The 15000-nt window shown below is 55.6% G+C and overlaps 2 non-coding genes and 1 pseudogene across 2 annotated transcripts; all 3 read left to right on the top strand.

Moving 5' to 3' along the window:
- Positions 1-2812: 2812 nt before the first annotated feature.
- Positions 2813-4705, top strand: LOC126327714 (small subunit ribosomal RNA). The gene has a single exon (XR_007561402.1). It is a non-coding gene; the product is annotated as a small subunit ribosomal RNA (ribosomal RNA).
- A 361-nt stretch (positions 4706-5066) lies between these two features.
- LOC126327809 (5.8S ribosomal RNA) lies at positions 5067-5221 on the top strand. Its single transcript, XR_007561490.1, has one exon. It is a non-coding gene; the product is annotated as a 5.8S ribosomal RNA (ribosomal RNA).
- A 188-nt stretch (positions 5222-5409) lies between these two features.
- On the top strand, positions 5410-8385 carry LOC126327776 (large subunit ribosomal RNA; annotated as a pseudogene).
- Positions 8386-15000: the final 6615 nt, after the last annotated feature.

Raw genomic sequence — 15000 nt, 5'->3', positions numbered from 1 at the left:
TTAACCTAACTCAAGTTGCCCCTTAACCTAACTCAAGTTGCCCCTTAACCTAACTCAAGTTGCCCCTTAACCTAACTCAAGTTGCCCCTTAACCTAACTCAAGTTGCCCCTTAACCTAACTCAAGTTGCCCCTTAACCTAACTCAAGTTGCCCCTTAACCTAACTCAAGTTGCCCCTTAACCTAACTCAAGTTGCCCCTTAACCTAACTCAAGTTGCCCCTTAACCTAACTCAAGTTGCCCCTTAACCTAACTCAAGTTGCCCCTTAACCTAACTCAAGTTGTCCCTTAACCTAACTCAAGTTGTCCCTTAACCTAACTCAAGTTGTCCCTTAACCTAACTCAAGTTGTCCCTTAACCTAACTCAAGTTGTCCCTTAACCTAACTCAAGTTGTCCCTTAACCTAACTCAAGTTGTCCCTTAACCTAACTCAAGTTGTCCCTTAACCTAACTCAAGTTGTCCCTTAACCTAACTCAATTTGCCCCTTAACCTAACTCAAGTTGCCCCTTAACCTAACTCAAGTTGCCCCTTAACCTAACTCAAGTTGCCCCTTAACCTAACTCAAGTTGCCCCTTAACCTAACCCACGTTGTCCCTTAACCTAACCCACGTTGTCCCTTAACCTAACCCACGTTGTCCCTTAACCTAACCCACGTTGTCCCTTAACCTAACCCACGTTGTCCCTTAACCTAACCCACGTTGTCCCTTAACCTAACCCACGTTGTCCCTTAACCTAACCCACGTTGTCCCTTAACCTAACCCACGTTGTCCCTTAACCTAACCCACGTTGTCCCTTAACCTAACCCACGTTGTCCCTTAACCTAACCCACGTTGTCCCTTAACCTAACCCACGTTGTCCCTTAACCTAACCCACGTTGTCCCTTAACCTAACCCACGTTGTCCCTTAACCTAACCCACGTTGTCCCTTAACCTAACCCACGTTGTCCCTTAACCTAACCCACGTTGTCCCTTAACCTAACCCACGTTGTCCCTTTGCCTAACATAGTTCACTGCTCGGAATCTCTGGTGTCGTTGTTATCCTCATGTAGATGTCTTGCGAGTGTTGCTTACTTTCCACATATTCCCGCTATCCACTGTCAATTGTACTGCAATAGGACTATATCGGCCCCCCCCCCCTCCCTCTGTCCCTCTCTTTGTGTCTCCGTCCTCTCAAGCTGGTCGGTCTGGCGTTTGAGTGTTAAATGAGCCTCGCAGCTGTTCAGTTGCATTCAGATGTCGACGCCCTCAGTGTACGTCGTGGTATGGTCTGTGTCCATTGTCCGCTGATGTCGTACGCGTAACCCACACGCTGTACCGATCATCGGTCGTTACGTACAGAGTGAAGTAGTGTGATACGTGTGACCGTACGCTGGCTGTGCCCAACGGTGTCGAATCTCAATTTCCATATGTTGTGCTCGATGCTACTTGTCTCGTCTCCCAATAACAGCTAGGTTGCACTGTGGTACGCCGTAGAGGCGTGTGGGAGGAACGTACGAACGCATTGTATGTCACCCTGGGTCGCTGGGTGTGGTGGTGCGGTGAGTCAGGTCAGGTCAGGTCAGGTCAGGTCAGCGTGAGCCGTCTGATGTAGTGACGCGTGTATTCCGACTTTGTCGTATTGCCTCACACAAAGTGCTACCCTGGTGGACCGCGTTCCATATCTGGGACATGCCGCAGATGCCGGTTGACAGTGGATCGCGGAAGGGACATCGCATACGTGCGCGGGCCACCTTCCACGTGTTCTCTTCTGCACATGTCGCAGTGTGTATGTGGTCTGATGTAGCGTGTCGTGACACATGACATCCTGGCATGCAAGAATTGTTGAATTCGCAAATGTAGGTGGACATCTACGTTTACTGCCCAAGATACGCAAATGAACTGGAAATCCGTTGTTGAGCGGTTGTTCACGCTGGAGGTGAATCTGTAATGGCGACGATCGGTACAGCTATTAACCGGTTGTTTCAGCGGTACCCGCCACATCCACACACGTGACTAGGCCCATGTGGGTATGAAGCGATACGCGGCGGTGGCTTGGTGGGACTGTTCCCGGCCGGTGAAGGGGGGCCGCCCGGCGTGTTGGCCGCGCGCTGCGTGGGCGCACGCGCAACAGCCGGCTGGTGGGGGGCGCCGAGTGGCAGGAGCGCCAGCAGACGGGCCCGGCAGGCGGCGCAGCTACGCTGCGGCGCACCCTGCACGCGGCGCCTGGCGGCCAAAGTTGGTTCAGCCGAGCCCGGTGCGAAGCGCGGTGGACATCTGCAGTGTGCTGGTCTGATTGAGGACTGTGTGCGTTGAGGATGCGCCGCCGCCTGGCACTCGGCGCCGCGACGCCGTCTGCTGCTCGGTCGCCCCAGCGGTTCTCGCAGGTGGTTTGTATCGCAGTTGTGCGGACGTGTTGGCGCGTGCGCTGTGCTGGGAGAGTTCGCTTCTGCACCCAAGTGGGGCTTTGCCCTTGTGTGGCGCTGGCGTTGGAGCTGCCGGTCACCATAGGTGGCGCGTGTTGTCTCCCGCCGGCAATGCCACGACAGCACGCTCCCGGGCCTCTGTCGGCAGCGGCAAGCTCAGTTGGGAGCAAGGGTGTTTGCACTAAAACCGTCTACTCGCCTAACTCCGGGTGATTGCGCCTCTCTCGAAACCGACCAAGTACCTAGGACGGCGCTGCGCGCCGCCGGGACCTGAGAGGGTTTCGAGGTGTATCGTGCAGGGGAGCTCGGCCTCCTCCTGTTTGCAGAATAATTGAGCGGACGCTTGCGTGTTCGCGCGGGCCCCCGGGACACACTCCCGGGCGGCCGGCTGCTCAGCTCTAGTTGACGCAGCTCCCTGGTTGATCCTGCCAGTAGTCATATGCTTGTCTCAAAGATTAAGCCATGCATGTCTCAGTACAAGCCGCATTAAGGTGAAACCGCGAATGGCTCATTAAATCAGTTATGGTTCCTTAGATCGTACCCACGTTACTTGGATAACTGTGGTAATTCTAGAGCTAATACATGCAAACAGAGTCCCGACCAGAGATGGAAGGGACGCTTTTATTAGATCAAAACCAATCGGATTGGCTTGTCTGGTCCGTTTGCCTTGGTGACTCTGAATAACTTTGGGCTGATCGCACGGTCCTCGTACCGGCGACGCATCTTTCAAATGTCTGCCTTATCAACTGTCGATGGTAGGTTCTGCGCCTACCATGGTTGTAACGGGTAACGGGGAATCAGGGTTCGATTCCGGAGAGGGAGCCTGAGAAACGGCTACCACATCCAAGGAAGGCAGCAGGCGCGCAAATTACCCACTCCCGGCACGGGGAGGTAGTGACGAAAAATAACGATACGGGACTCATCCGAGGCCCCGTAATCGGAATGAGTACACTTTAAATCCTTTAACGAGTATCTATTGGAGGGCAAGTCTGGTGCCAGCAGCCGCGGTAATTCCAGCTCCAATAGCGTATATTAAAGTTGTTGCGGTTAAAAAGCTCGTAGTTGGATTTGTGTCCCACGCTGTTGGTTCACCGCCCGTCGGTGTTTAACTGGCATGTATCGTGGGACGTCCTGCCGGTGGGGCGAGCCGAAGGGGTGCTTTCGCGTCCCGAGGCGGACCCCGTTTAAATCCTACCAGGGTGCTCTTTGTTGAGTGTCTCGGTGGGCCGGCACGTTTACTTTGAACAAATTAGAGTGCTTAAAGCAGGCAAGCCCGCCTGAATACTGTGTGCATGGAATAATGGAATAGGACCTCGGTTCTATTTTGTTGGTTTTCGGAACCCGAGGTAATGATTAATAGGGACAGGCGGGGGCATTCGTATTGCGACGTTAGAGGTGAAATTCTTGGATCGTCGCAAGACGAACAGAAGCGAAAGCATTTGCCAAGTATGTTTTCATTAATCAAGAACGAAAGTTAGAGGTTCGAAGGCGATCAGATACCGCCCTAGTTCTAACCATAAACGATGCCAGCCAGCGATCCGCCGCAGTTCCTCCGATGACTCGGCGGGCAGCCTCCGGGAAACCAAAGCTTTTGGGTTCCGGGGGAAGTATGGTTGCAAAGCTGAAACTTAAAGGAATTGACGGAAGGGCACCACCAGGAGTGGAGCCTGCGGCTTAATTTGACTCAACACGGGAAACCTCACCAGGCCCGGACACCGGAAGGATTGACAGATTGATAGCTCTTTCTTGATTCGGTGGGTGGTGGTGCATGGCCGTTCTTAGTTGGTGGAGCGATTTGTCTGGTTAATTCCGATAACGAACGAGACTCTAGCCTGCTAACTAGTCGCGTGACATCCTTCGTGCTGTCAGCGATTACTTTTCTTCTTAGAGGGACAGGCGGCTTCTAGCCGCACGAGATTGAGCAATAACAGGTCTGTGATGCCCTTAGATGTTCTGGGCCGCACGCGCGCTACACTGAAGGAATCAGCGTGTCTTCCTAGGCCGAAAGGTCGGGGTAACCCGCTGAACCTCCTTCGTGCTAGGGATTGGGGCTTGCAATTGTTCCCCATGAACGAGGAATTCCCAGTAAGCGCGAGTCATAAGCTCGCGTTGATTACGTCCCTGCCCTTTGTACACACCGCCCGTCGCTACTACCGATTGAATGATTTAGTGAGGTCTTCGGACTGGTACGCGGCATCGACTCTGTCGTTGCCGATGCTACCGGAAAGATGACCAAACTTGATCATTTAGAGGAAGTAAAAGTCGTAACAAGGTTTCCGTAGGTGAACCTGCGGAAGGATCATTACCGACTAGACTGCATGTCTTTCGATGTGCGTGTCGTGTCGCGCAACACGCTACCTGTACGGCAGTGGCCGTGCGCCGCGTGCGGAACCACGCGTGCCTCTCAAAACTAGCGGAAGTGTTGTTGTTGTGTGGTACGAGCGCTGAAGCTCTGGAGCGGCTGGCCTGCGGTACCTGGCGCCTGGCGCCGGTTTTGAATGACGTTCGCCCGAGTGCCTGTCCGCTCCGGTGTGGAGCCGTACGACGCCCATCGGCTGTGAGGCCGTTGGACACAAAAAAATAGTGGAACAGGGGCCGTCAGACGCCTCAGTCCCGCAAATGCTACTGTCTTGAAAGAGACAGTGGGAGACTGAAAAGGAAAAGATCACCCAGGACGGTGGATCACTCGGCTCGTGGGTCGATGAAGAACGCAGCAAATTGCGCGTCGACATGTGAACTGCAGGACACATGAACATCGACGTTTCGAACGCTCATTGCGGTCCATGGATTCCGTTCCCGGGCCACGTCTGGCTGAGGGTCGGCTACGTATACTGAAGCGCGCGGCGTTTGTCCCGCTTCGGAGACGTGGGAGTGTCGTGGTCGCCTGTGTGGCCGGCCGCGTCTCCTTAAACGTGCGATGCGCGCCCGTCGCCTGGCGGTTCGCATACCGGTACTTTCTCGGTAGCGTGCACAGCCGGCTGGCGGTGTGGCGTGCGACACCTCGTACAACGACCTCAGAGCAGGCGAGACTACCCGCTGAATTTAAGCATATTACTAAGCGGAGGAAAAGAAACTAACAAGGATTCCCCCAGTAGCGGCGAGCGAACAGGGAAGAGTCCAGCACCGAACCCCGCAGGCTGCCGCCTGTCGTGGCATGTGGTGTTTGGGAGGGTCCACTACCCCGACGCCTCGCGCCGAGCCCAAGTCCAACTTGAATGAGGCCACGGCCCGTAGAGGGTGCCAGGCCCGTAGCGGCCGGTGCGAGCGTCGGCGGGACCTCTCCTTCGAGTCGGGTTGCTTGAGAGTGCAGCTCCAAGTGGGTGGTAAACTCCATCTGAGACTAAATATGACCACGAGACCGATAGCGAACAAGTACCGTGAGGGAAAGTTGAAAAGAACTTTGAAGAGAGAGTTCAAAAGTACGTGAAACCGTTCTGGGGTAAACGTGAGAAGTCCGAAAGGTCGAACGGGTGAGATTCACGCCCATCCGGCCACTGGCCCCCGCCCTCGGCAGATGGGGCCGGCCGCCCGCGCGGAGCAATCCGCGGCGGGGTCGTGTCCGGTTGCCTTTCCACTCGCCGCGGGGTGGGGCCGTTCCGGTGTGCGGTGGGCCGCACTTCTCCCCTAGTAGGACGTCGCGACCCGCTGGGTGCCGGCCTACGGCCCGGGTGCGCAGCCTGTCCTTCCGCGGGCCTCGGTTCGCGTCTGTTGGGCAGAGCCCCGGTGTCCTGGCTGGCTGCTCGGCGGTATATCTGGAGGAGTCGATTCGCCCCTTTGGGCGCTCGGGCTCCCGGCAAGCGCGCGCGGTTCTTCCCGGATGACGGACCTACCTGGCCCGGCCCCGGACCCGCGCCGCTGTTGGCTCGGGATGCTCTCGGGCGGAATAATCGCTCCCGTCAGCGGCGCTTCAGCTTTGGACAATTTCACGACCCGTCTTGAAACACGGACCAAGGAGTCTAACATGTGCGCGAGTCATTGGGCTGTACGAAACCTAAAGGCGTAATGAAAGTGAAGGTCTCGCCTTGCGCGGGCCGAGGGAGGATGGGGCTTCCCCGCCCTTCACGGGGCGGCGGCCTCCGCACTCCCGGGGCGTCTCGTCCTCATTGCGAGGTGAGGCGCACCTAGAGCGTACACGTTGGGACCCGAAAGATGGTGAACTATGCCTGGCCAGGACGAAGTCAGGGGAAACCCTGATGGAGGTCCGTAGCGATTCTGACGTGCAAATCGATCGTCGGAGCTGGGTATAGGGGCGAAAGACTAATCGAACCATCTAGTAGCTGGTTCCCTCCGAAGTTTCCCTCAGGATAGCTGGTGCTCGTACGAGTCTCATCCGGTAAAGCGAATGATTAGAGGCCTTGGGGCCGAAACGACCTCAACCTATTCTCAAACTTTAAATGGGTGAGATCTCCGGCTTGCTTGATATGCTGAAGCCGCGAGCAAACGACTCGGATCGGAGTGCCAAGTGGGCCACTTTTGGTAAGCAGAACTGGCGCTGTGGGATGAACCAAACGCCGAGTTAAGGCGCCCGAATCGACGCTCATGGGAAACCATGAAAGGCGTTGGTTGCTTAAGACAGCAGGACGGTGGCCATGGAAGTCGGAATCCGCTAAGGAGTGTGTAACAACTCACCTGCCGAAGCAACTAGCCCTGAAAATGGATGGCGCTGAAGCGTCGTGCCTATACTCGGCCGTCAGTCTGGCAGTCATGGCCGGTCCTCGCGGCCGGCCGCGAAGCCCTGACGAGTAGGAGGGTCGCGGCGGTGGGCGCAGAAGGGTCTGGGCGTGAGCCTGCCTGGAGCCGCCGTCGGTGCAGATCTTGGTGGTAGTAGCAAATACTCCAGCGAGGCCCTGGAGGGCTGACGCGGAGAAGGGTTTCGTGTGAACAGCCGTTGCACACGAGTCAGTCGATCCTAAGCCCTAGGAGAAATCCGATGTTGATGGGGGCCGTCATAGCATGATGCACTTTGTGCTGGCCCCCGTTGGGCGAAAGGGAATCCGGTTCCTATTCCGGAACCCGGCAGCGGAACCGATATAAGTCGGGCCCCTCTTTTAGAGATGCTCGTCGGGGTAACCCAAAAGGACCCGGAGACGCCGTCGGGAGATCGGGGAAGAGTTTTCTTTTCTGCATGAGCGTTCGAGTTCCCTGGAATCCTCTAGCAGGGAGATAGGGTTTGGAACGCGAAGAGCACCGCAGTTGCGGCGGTGTCCCAATCTTCCCCTCGGACCTTGAAAATCCGGGAGAGGGCCACGTGGAGGTGTCGCGCCGGTTCGTACCCATATCCGCAGCAGGTCTCCAAGGTGAAGAGCCTCTAGTCGATAGAATAATGTAGGTAAGGGAAGTCGGCAAATTGGATCCGTAACTTCGGGATAAGGATTGGCTCTGAGGATCGGGGCGTGTCGGGCTTGGTCGGGAAGTGGGTCAGCGCTAACGTGCCGGGCCTGGGCGAGGTGAGTGCCGTAGGGGTGCCGGTAAGTGCGGGCGTTTAGCGCGGGCGTGGTCTGCTCTCGCCGTTGGTTGGCCTCGTGCTGGCCGGCGGTGCAGGATGCGCGCGCCTGCGCGGCGTTCGCGCCCCGGTGCTTCAACCTGCGTGCAGGATCCGAGCTCGGTCCCGTGCCTTGGCCTCCCACGGATCTTCCTTGCTGCGAGGCCGCGTCCGCCTTAGCGTGCTCCTCCGGGGGCGCGCGGGTGCGCGGATTCTCTTCGGCCGCCATTCAACGATCAACTCAGAACTGGCACGGACTGGGGGAATCCGACTGTCTAATTAAAACAAAGCATTGCGATGGCCCTAGCGGGTGTTGACGCAATGTGATTTCTGCCCAGTGCTCTGAATGTCAACGTGAAGAAATTCAAGCAAGCGCGGGTAAACGGCGGGAGTAACTATGACTCTCTTAAGGTAGCCAAATGCCTCGTCATCTAATTAGTGACGCGCATGAATGGATTAACGAGATTCCCGCTGTCCCTATAATGGGTTAAATTTGGTATTGTGGGAAAGGGGGAAGAGAGAGAGAGGGGGGGGGGTGGATAGTGGTGGCAGTACGCGGATGCCTGAGTCACCGTCAGATACGTCACGTCGGTTCGATGCTTGTAGCAAGAGGCTGGCGGGTCTGTGTCTCTCACTTCTGCAATTTTTCATGTGGTATAACACGAGGGCGGGGGGTGATATTTGGTGCCCCTCTGTGTAGGATGTGTGTTGGTTTATCTGAGCAATGGTAGTTGTCGGAGGAGTGGGGTATTGTGCTTTTATAGGTGGACCTACTGCTCTGGTTATCATAGTGTCGACGGTGCAATGTCGCAGAGAGGATGCACTCGACATTGTCGCATTCCAGATGTTTACGTATTGTGTGTCTCCGTTGCAGGCCGAGAGTGGTGCATGTTCGAGTGTCTGGCTGACGTGCGATTCACGTTGTGTGCCCAGTCTTACAGCACGTATAGGGACATTCGCATAAATCATCTATATGTGGCCTTGCATCATTTACTAAGCAGTGCCGTGAGACGACCGAACTATTAGGAAAGTACTGATGTACCGCATAATGTTTACCTTCCACCACACGGCGAGTATCGACTGTGCCCAGCGTTGCCACCGCAGGCAGCGGTCACCGTCACCATTGTGCGGCGGAACGGAACATCTATATCCTCAGAGGAGCACTCTTTGCCGCCGGGCGTCAGGTCTCGCGGCCTGCCGGCCAGCGCCCACGACGAACTTACTGCATGTATAGGGACATTCGCATGTATCATCTATCTATGTGGCCCTGCATCAATTACTAAGCAGTGCCGTGAGACGACTGAACTATTAGTAAAGTACTGATGAACAGCAGAATGTTTACCTTCCACAATGGGCGAGTGGTCGACTCTACCCCAGCGTCGCCACCGCAGGAAGCGGTCTTGGAAAAACTACCCCCACACCGTCACCATTGTGCGGGGGAACGGACCCTCTATATCCACAGAGGAGCACTCTTTGCCACCGGGCCTCAGGTCTCGCGACCTGCCGTCCAGTGCCCACGGGGAACCGCGTGGAGGTGGTGCCGCCGTAGCATCCGCTTACAATGGGCAATCAGCCGGCGCACGTTTCTCCTGCGGGTAGCAGGGTCCACAGCACTCGGCTCGGGCTAGCCAGGCCTTGCCCATCGTCGAGCCCGGAATTTCCGGGTTCTTGGCCTAGAGTCTGTCGCTACTTAGTCATCGTCAGCCCATGAGTCGTCATCTGAATCATTGCTGCTGGTCTCCGGAGTCGTGTCGGGGTCATGGAGCATTCCTGCTCTTTCCCTCACGAGTTCCAAAGCCCTCCGCTGCAAATATTGATCCAGAGCCTGTGCGGATATTGCAGACGCAAGAGTGTTGAGCGCCCTCCAGTGCTCTCTGCTCCGGAGTAGCGCTCTAACATCTCTGTTAGGGGGCAGTTGTTCCCGTACTTCAGCAAATTGTGGACAGTCCCACAGAGTGTGCTCCGGGGTTCCTTCCTCGCCACAGTCACAGTCTGTGGTTTCTCTTTTGCCAGTCCTACACAAGTAGGTGGAAAAGGGCCCATGTCCTGTCAAGAAATGCACCAATCCCCGTGAGGGTTTCAGAAACCGAAGTCTCATCCGCTCTCTCACGTTGGGGAGAAAGTGGTGCACGCGCCTGCTTGTGCGGAGCGCGTCCCACCTCTGCTGCCACTCGTCAAAGAGCCAGTTCCGGACTTCAGCAGCGCTGTCTGCCGGTCGGCCTAAGATGTTATTGACCCCATCCGGATTTCCCTTCCGGAGCCAATACAGCGCACCCCTTTCCCTGACCAGCAGGTCAAGTGGGGGGATTGCTGTGATGACTAGTAGCGCATCGGCGGAAGTCGTGCTGTATGCTCCAGTGAGGCGCAACAGCGCTTGGCGCTGCAGCCTCCTCATCGCCGCCGCAGGTTTTCTCTGTCTCAGCCTATGAGCCCAGACACTCGACCCGTAAGCCGTGATGGCCACGAGAATGCTCGAGTGATATAGCCTTAATGTCTGCAATGGCAGATGGTATTGCTTGTTTGCAATACTGGCTATCTTGTGGAAGAGGGCCTGGCTTTTGCGACATACGATCTCGATATGCGCAGAGAACAGTCTGGACTCATCGAGGTGGATTCCCAGATACCTCGCCATGCGTGTTCGCCTGATAGCTCCATCGTTGGCACCGCCAGCAATTTGGAGTACAGGGCCACGTGCCAAACGGCCGCGCAGCAAGATATACACAGTCTTCTCAGCAGACAGCTTCAGCTTCACTTTGTGGCACCACTGCTGCAGGGCGTTGAGCGCTGCGTTGCAGTTTACTTCCAACATTGCCCGAGAGTCACCTTCTATCACTAGAAGGATGTCATCGGCGTACGCTACTACGCCTCGCACTTGTCGCAGTTCTCCTAGTTCCGCCAACACAGGCTCGAGGCCTACATCCCAGAATATGGGACCGCAGACCGAGCCCTGTGGGCATCCCTTGGTGATCGACTTCTCAACCGCCCGCCCCGGGCACCGCAAAACCGCCCGCCGGTTACGGCAGTAGTCTAGCAGGCACCGGTACAGGGGCCCAGGACATTCCAACTTCCTTAGGCTGTCGAACAGTGCCGGCCACCATAGGTTGTCGAAAGCCCCAGCGATGTCAACCATTATCCCCGCAACGTACTTGGCTGTAGATGTGTCCACCAACAACATTGCCTTGTTTATAGCATCTTCTGTACACAGACCCCTCCTGAATCCATATTGGTCGGGACTGCGTCCCCTAAGTTCCCGGTGTTGCTCTAGCCGAAGGCATAGGAGCTTCTCCTGGAGCTTAGCCATGGAGTTCAAGAGACAGATGGGTCGGTATGATTTCGGCACTTCCGGATCCTTGTCCTCACCCTTTATCAGAATGACCACTTCGGCCAACTTCCACGATTCTGGTACCCGTCCCTGACGTAAGCACTCATTGTAGAGGTTAGTCAGGTAAGGGCAGATCTCCGCGCACAGGGCTTGGAGAACCTCGGCAGCGAGTCCATCATGGCCCGTCGCCTTTTTACGGCGCAATTCAAGAATTGCGGCGGTAACTTCACGTTCAGTGAACGGAGCAACAGGCGTCTCATCGGCATACAGCTCATGGAGTTGTCGCCTCAAATTCCCCTGTTCCTCGTCCTCATCTTCGCTACTATCGTCGGGCAATAAGGTACTCATGAGGAGCTCAGCTGACTCTTGCCAGTCCTTGGTGTGACTGCCATCGATCTTCCTTAGGGTCGACAGGACCGTCGGTGACCGAACTTTTGACACGGCAATCTTGTACGGTGTACCCCAGGGGTCAGCCGCCAGACTGTCACGAACAAAAGACTGCCAACTCTCAGTCCGTACTGTGTGCAGTGCCCGCTTAAACACGGCTTTGGCCCGCCTGTACCGCGCAAGCGTGGCCTCACGAATGTGATCGCCTACGCTGCGCTGGTAATGCCGCCGCGCTCTTCTGCATTCGCGTCGGAGACGCTGCAGCTCAGGGTTCCAAGGTGCCTTAGGCATTTTCCCTGTGTGGGCCAACGGGACTGCGCCTGTTGCTGCTGTCTGTATGGCCGCCGTCAGATCTTCTGCAGCTTTGTCAACGTCCACAACGCGATCCATTGGCCAATTCGGTATCACTAGATTACCTCTTAGTCGATCCCAATTAGCCTTTCGCCAGTTGTACTTGACGGTGCCGTTCACCTGGTCTTCAGGAGGAGGCTCCCCATCATAGGCTACAGTGAATGTGATCAGATTGTGGTCACTTAGTGTCATTCCCCGCCATACCTTCCAGTTCTCCGCACGGAGATGCTCGTGTGCACTCTTCAGTGTCACATCGATATTCGAGGTCGCTCCACGGCGGCCTTCGAAAGTTGGTGGGAAGTTTGGTCGGTTCAGCACTTCTAGTCTGAGCTCGTGAATTGCTTCAGCGAGTCTCTCACCTCGCCTGGCGGCGCGTCGAGCACCAAGAGGCGTGATGTCACTGTGCCATAGGGGTGACATGGCATTTGCGTCCATTGTGCAAATCAGCAAGTCATTGCGGTAGAACCCAACCGCCTCTTTTAACTGGTCGATATACGGTCTTTCTCTGTGCCTGTACTGATAGGGACAATCACCTCCCTGGTCAAGCCTGAGGTTGAAGGTGTGAAGTTCTCACGGGTCGCCACAAACGGCCCGACGCTCATCGTAGATGTGGCGTCTGAGACTGATCGCCAGAAGCTTCTAGCTAACAACAAACTGACAGAAGCACTCAAGTGCGAACTGCCGAAAAAGCTCAATCCGCAGATAATCATATATCATGTACCATGTGTCATGAAGAATGAAGCTGTGGTTGAGCTAACTCGAAAGCAAAACGACCTTGGAGGACTTTCCGAAACACAGTTTCGCCAGGAGTTTAAGCCGAAGTTCCGGACTGGGCCAAGGGGCAAACAAACATCACATCTCGTGGTGGAAGTAAGCCCCAGACTCAGAGTCGCGATTCTGAGGCAGAAGCGACTGTACATGGGCTTTGAGTCCATGCCGGTTGACGACTACCTGGACTTAGTCGTTTGCACGCGGTGCCAGGATGTGAACCACTCGGTAAGGTTCTGCAAGCAGGACCCGAGTATAATAACATGTGGGCACTGTGGCGAGAACGGCCACATGAGGAAGGACTGTAGAAAAGCGGGGGACCGAGCGGTCTGTATCCCGTGCAAAAAGCGTAATCGCACATGCGAAACGCCAGGCAAAGAGTGTGCCTACTACAGGATTCTCACTCAACGCAAAATCCAGCGGACAGACTATGGGAGACAAGACCTCTCGTCAACCGTCTCCATTCCGGCCGCTACCTCTCCTGTCCCCGACCGGACTGTGAAAAATCACAATGCCAATGTCGGTTAAGATAGGACAGCTGAACTGCGCGCGAACGCAAGCGGTGATGCAGGAGGTACGACGCCGAGCGGAGGAGGAGTCTCTAGACATATTATGTCTGCAAGAGCCCTACTCTAGGGACGGAAAGATCCGATATATGCCGACAACAGCTCAGATCCTGGCTGGGGGAGAGCATCCTATGGCAGCAATTGTTGTGCTAAATCGTTCCTTCAGAGCAGTCAAAGTGGCGCACCTAAGCAACAGATGCATGGTGTTAGCTGAGATAAATACTGGCGATTTCACCTTTTTCGTGCTAAATATGTACTTTCAGTACAGGCACAGAGAAAGACCGTATATCGACCAGTTAAAAGAGGCGGTTGGGTTCTACCGCAATGACTTGCTGATTTGCACAATGGACGCAAATGCCATGTCACCCCTATGGCACAGTGACATCACGCCTCTTGGTGCTCGACGCGCCGCCAGGCGAGGTGAGAGACTCGCTGAAGCAATTCACGAGCTCAGACTAGAAGTGCTGAACCGACCAAACTTCCCACCAACTTTCGAAGGCCGCCGTGGAGCGACCTCGAATATCGATGTGACACTGAAGAGTGCACACGAGCATCTCCGTGCGGAGAACTGGAAGGTATGGCGGGGAATGACACTAAGTGACCACAATCTGATCACATTCACTGTAGCCTATGATGGGGAGCCTCCTCCTGAAGACCAGGTGAACGGCACCGTCAAGTACAACTGGCGAAAGGCTAATTGGGATCGACTAAGAGGTAATCTAGTGATACCGAATTGGCCAATGGATCGCGTTGTGGACGTTGACAAAGCTGCAGAAGATCTGACGGCGGCCATACAGACAGCAGCAACAGGCGCAGTCCCGTTGGCCCACACAGGGAAAATGCCTAAGGCACCTTGGAACCCTGAGCTGCAGCGTCTCCGACGCGAATGCAGAAGAGCGCGGCGGCATTACCAGCGCAGCGTAGGCGATCACATTCGTGAGGCCACGCTTGCGCGGTACAGGCGGGCCAAAGCCGTGTTTAAGCGGGCACTGCACACAGTACGGACTGAGAGTTGGCAGTCTTTTGTTCGTGACAGTCTGGCGGCTGACCCCTGGGGTACACCGTACAAGATTGCCGTGTCAAAAGTTCGGTCACCGACGGTCCTGTCGACCCTAAGGAAGATCGATGGCAGTCACACCAAGGACTGGCAAGAGTCAGCTGAGCTCCTCATGAGTACCTTATTGCCCGACGATAGTAGCGAAGATGAGGACGAGGAACAGGGGAATTTGAGGCGACAACTCCATGAGCTGTATGCCGATGAGACGCCTGTTGCTCCGTTCACTGAACGTGAAGTTACCGCCGCAATTCTTGAATTGCGCCGTAAAAAGGCGACGGGCCATGATGGACTCGCTGCCGAGGTTCTCCAAGCCCTGTGCGCGGAGATCTGCCCTTACCTGACTAACCTCTACAATGAGTGCTTACGTCAGGGACGGGTACCAGAATCGTGGAAGTTGGCCGAAGTGGTCATTCTGATAAAGGGTGAGGACAAGGATCCGGAAGTGCCGAAATCATACCGACCCATCTGTCTCTTGAACTCCATGGCTAAGCTCCAGGAGAAGCTCCTATGCCTTCGGCTAGAGCAACACCGGGAACTTAGGGGACGCAGTCCCGACCAATATGGATTCAGGAGGGGTCTGTGTACAGAAGATGCTATAAACAAGGCAATGTTGTTGGTGGACACATCTACAGCCAAGTACGTTGCGGGGATAATGGTTGACATCGCT

This window comes from Schistocerca gregaria, unplaced genomic scaffold, assembly GCF_023897955.1.
Source record: "Schistocerca gregaria isolate iqSchGreg1 unplaced genomic scaffold, iqSchGreg1.2 ptg001059l, whole genome shotgun sequence".
Lineage (NCBI taxonomy): Eukaryota > Metazoa > Arthropoda > Insecta > Orthoptera > Acrididae > Schistocerca > Schistocerca gregaria.
This window is presented reverse-complemented; position numbering and strand designations above follow the sequence as displayed.